At 35.5% G+C, this 4,702-nt stretch overlaps 1 pseudogene; it reads left to right on the top strand.

Moving 5' to 3' along the window:
* Positions 1–2,808: 2,808 nt before the first annotated feature.
* On the top strand, positions 2,809–4,431 carry LOC144305113 (dnaJ homolog subfamily A member 1 pseudogene; annotated as a pseudogene).
* Positions 4,432–4,702: the final 271 nt, after the last annotated feature.

The following is a 4,702-nucleotide window of genomic DNA, read 5'->3' as shown; positions in this document are numbered from 1 at the left end:
CAGCCCAGAGCGTGATCCTAGAGTCCCGGGATCCAGTCCCACATTGGGCTCCCTGCATGGAGCCTGCTTCTCCCTCTGCCTGTGTCTCTGCCTCTCTCTCTCTCTCTCTCTCTCTCTCTCATGAATAAATAAATAAATATTTTTAAAAAATAATAAAACTGCCTTAGATACCCATTGACTGCATATGTTCACCTGTATTTTATAATCATTAGGTCAACTTTTGCTTTAAGTTTTAAAATTAGAATGTATTGATACTAATGATTCATCTCTCTATCCATGTCTTAATTATTTTAATAGAGCTTACTTTGCTTTTCAATAATGGTCTTACACATTAAATTTGTTATGTAATTTTTTGAAAGATTTATTTATTTATTTATTTATTTATTTATTTATTTATTTATGGAAAGCAGGAAAGAACTTGTGAGCTGGGGATGGAGCAGAGACAGAGCTGGGGATGGAGCAGAGACAGTCTTAAGCAGACTCTTTGCTGGGCATAGAGCTGGACAAGGGGCTTGATCTCACAACCCTGAGAACAGGACCTCTAAGAACCAAGAGTCAACTGCTCAACCCACTGAGCCATACTAGCATCTGTTAGTAATTTCTATATGGGACTGTTGCTATTAAGAATATAATTTCTTATATTTTCTAATATTTATTTTTCTCATAATGGATGCCGACTTTTTTCATGTTAGTCTTGTATTTGTCAAGTTGGTTATTTGATAGTTCTAATAGTTTTGTGTATTTTTTATTTTAGCACTTCTGCAAATAGAACAGTAATTTCATATTGTGATTTTAATTTACATTCCTAAATAATTGAATTCCTTATTATACATTTTCTAGCCATATATATATTCTCTTTAAAACTGTTGTTTTAGATCACTTGACCACTTTGTTTTATTGTCTGCTTTTTTTCTTAATGATTTATAGTTCTCTCTATATAGTTCCTTATTGATTTATAGTTCTCTCTCTATAGTTCTATTTAGTTCTTTGTGCTTTTCTTGCTTTTCACTCTTTTAGTAAAGTCTTATGATGTTTATTTAGTTTACTCTTAAAATAAGCTAATAATTTTTTCCCTTTTTCTGCCCTGCTTAATAAATCTTGCCTATCCTGGGTTCATGAAGATATTCCGTTTTCCTTTGAAGCACTTTTTGGAGCTTTTGCTTTAAATGAGTGTCAGAGTTAGGAGTTTATAAATATTCAGGTATCACAATTCATTAGGACCAATGTTGTGATAAATTGAAATGAGAGATTTTCTCATGTTATACTGTGACAAACACTACTTTATATGATATATGGTCATTTTTTAAATGCAAGTGAACTCAACTATTTTATTTAGAATTTTTACATTTATGTCATATTTGAAATTAATTGTAAATTCATTTTTTTTTGGATTCCACTTCTCCAGTTTGTTATCAAGATTATACTTACAATTTTTCAGCATTTTTCTTTCTGTTTTTATTTCCAGAAAGTATGGAATAGAATTATTGTAGAGAGCAAAATGGAGTCTCTCGTGTCAAGCAGGAGCCTGTGTCAAGAAAGAGCCTGTGTCAAGCAACGACTCAAGCAGTTAAGGTACTGCAGCCAGGAGATATCTCTGGGACCAATGTCAGCTGACACCCCAGAACTGATAACTAGCAAGACTAGAAGAGATTTGCAGGGATCCAAAACTGATTAAATCCCTTTAAAAAGTGAAGGATTTTGGCAGAAACTGTCAGACTCTTCAGACTTGACCCTTCTCTGTCTGACCACTTAAGAAAGGCAACTGCTGCTCTACTGATTGATCTTCGAACAGAACCGAGATTCTTCACTGCTTGAACATAGGAGCAGTAGTGCCAAGACCTGACCTGGACCAGACCAAGGCCTTATTTCAACTGCGCGCCCACAGATTGACTTTGCATTGGTTCGTTAACTTTCTGCTCACTTCTGTTATCTTCTTTGGTGTGTGGTTTGTCTTCTGTCCTGCTTTCTGTGTTGTGTAAGAAGTCAAGTTCAATCACATGATGAAATGTTGTTCAGTTTGGAATCCTGGTTTATAATTGTGATTTAACTTTGCTTTATGATCGAATAAAGCTGACATTGTGGAAAAACAACTCGTGTGTGTGCCTCCACAGTGTGCTCATGACAATTATCTATCCTTAAATGTTTGGTACAGTTGGCTAAACTGCCTGGACATGGACTTTGTATGGGTAGTTTAAAAAATTGCCATGTCAATCATTTTAATGTTTTTATTTTCTATTTATGATTTACATTTCATCTTGGACCAACTTTGTAATATATTTTTCTACCTTATCATAATTTGGATTTTTAGGTACATTATGTAGTATTTTTAAAACAATTAAAAAATAAAAATAAAATAATTTCAATACTATAATGACATTTTTTTTCTCTTCTATATTTTGTTCATTGTGCTATTTCCCTCTCAATTTTCTTCTTTATTAGTCTTTTCAGAAATTAGTTTATCTTAGTTTACCAGCTGTTCTTCTTCTTTTATCTAATCATTGATTCTAGATCTTCTGTTATTATTCCATCTCATTTTGTTGTTTGGGGCTCCACGGTTATTTTCTTTGCCTGGATTCAATAGGGCATTAAATTTTACAAACACATATTTCTGTATCCATTGAGATGATCTTACTACTTTTCTCCTTTGTTCTGTTAATGTATTGAATTATATGGACAGATTTTCAAATGTTAAACCAACATAGTTTGTTTTGCTTCAAAAGTTCTAATATATATATATAAATAATTTTTGTTCAAAGGACTAGATGAAATATGACTGTCAAAATATTGATCATTTGGGGACTTGGGGACATGGCAGTATTTTAAAGTGTTTTTTTTCCCCTATTTACATATAACTGAAACCTAATCAAGCAGATAATATTGTATACTTGAAACATCGTTTATCCTTTTTTCACAGCAAGCCTGTTTTATCCTCATGGAGTTAACAGATAAACTGTTCATGATGTTTAAAAGGAGATAGTAGGCTCAAAATGGAGTCACTTATGCTAAACTCTACCAAGACTTAATATGTAACCTAACTGCAGCTTCAGCTTCTCTCAGAAATGTGACCTCTAGGGAACTTTCCAGAGAACTCAGTGAAACATGGAGGAGTGGTGGCTGCCCAAGCTGTGCCCAGCATTGCGCTACTTCCCACTCCCCCACACCGGCCTTGGCCTTCTCACCTGCTGTAGAAAGTGGTGAAAGAAACCACTTACTGTGATGTTTTGGGGGTCAAACTCAGTGCCACCCAGGAGGAACTGAAAAAGGCTTACTTGAAACTGGCCTTGGAGTACCACACTAATAAGAATCCAAATGAAGGAGAGAAGTTTAAGCAGATTTCTCAAGCTTATGAAGTGCTCTCGGATGCAAAGAAAAGGTTATTATATGACAAAGGAGGAGAACAGGCAATTAAAGAGGGTGGAGCTGCTGGTGGTTTTGGCTCCCCCATGGACATCTTTGACATGTGTTTTGGAGGAGGAGGAAGGATACAGAGAGAAAGGAAAGGTAAAAATGTTGTACATCAGCTCTCAGTAACCTTAGAAGGTTTACATAATGGTGCAACAGGAAAACTAGCTCTGCAAAAGAATGTGATTTGTGATAAATGTGAAGGCTGAGGTGGTAAGAAAGGAGCAGTTGAATGTTGTCCCGATTGCCGAGGTACTGGAACGCAAGTAAGAATTCATCAGATTGGATCTGGAATGGTTCAGCAAATTCAATCTGTGTGCAAGGAGTGCCACGGCCATGGGGAATGGATCAGTCCTAAAGATACATGTAAAAGTTGCAATGGAAGGAAGATATTTCAAGAGAAGATTCTAGAAGTGCATATTGACAAAGGCATGAAAGATGGCCAGAAGATAACGTTCCATGGTGAGGGAGACCAAGAACCGGGACTGGAACCAGGAGGTATTATCATTGTTTCGGATCAGAAGGACCATGCTGTTTTTACTCGAAGAGATCTTTTCATGTGTATGGATATACAGCTGGTTGAAGCCCTGTGTGGCTTTCAAAAGCCAGTGTCTATTCTTGACAATCGATCCATCATCATCACCTCTCATCCAGGTCGAATTGTCAAGCATGGGAATATCAAGTATGTGCTAAAGGAAGGCATGCCAATTTATCGTAGGCCAAAAGAGAAACATTGCCTAATTATCTAATTTACGTTAAACTTCCCCAAGAATGGCTTTCTCTCTCCTGATAAACTTTCTTTGCTGGAAAAACTCTTATCTGAGAGGAAGGAAGTAGGAGAGACTGATGAAATGGACCAGGTAGCACTGGTGGACTTTGATCCCAATCAGGAAAGACAGCGCCATTACAATGAGGAAGCATGAGGATGATGAACATCATCCTAGGGGTGGTGTTCAGTGTCTGACCTCTTTTTTAATGGGGTCAGTGAATAACACTGCTGGCATTTTATATGCAGTAGTGAATGAGTGAAGGACTATAATCATAGCTCACTACTTGCTATTGCTTTTGTTTTAATATTCAACTATAGTAGTGTTTTAGAAGTTAAATGAAGAATAAACCAAAATATAAAAGCTCTAAAAAAAGAAAAAAAAGAAAAGAAAAGAAAAGAAGAAAGAAAAGAAAAGAAAGAAAAAAAAAGAAGAAAAGAAAAGAAAAGAAAGAAAAGAAAAGAAAAGAAAAGAAAAGAAAAGAAGAAAAAAAAGAAAAGAAAAGAAAAGAAAAAAGAAAAGAAAAGAAAAGA

Source organism: Canis aureus, chromosome 35 (genome assembly GCF_053574225.1).
Source record: "Canis aureus isolate CA01 chromosome 35, VMU_Caureus_v.1.0, whole genome shotgun sequence".
Taxonomy (NCBI): domain Eukaryota; kingdom Metazoa; phylum Chordata; class Mammalia; order Carnivora; family Canidae; genus Canis; species Canis aureus.
Note: the sequence above shows the minus strand (reverse complement) of the source record. Positions and strands in the feature narration are given on the sequence as shown.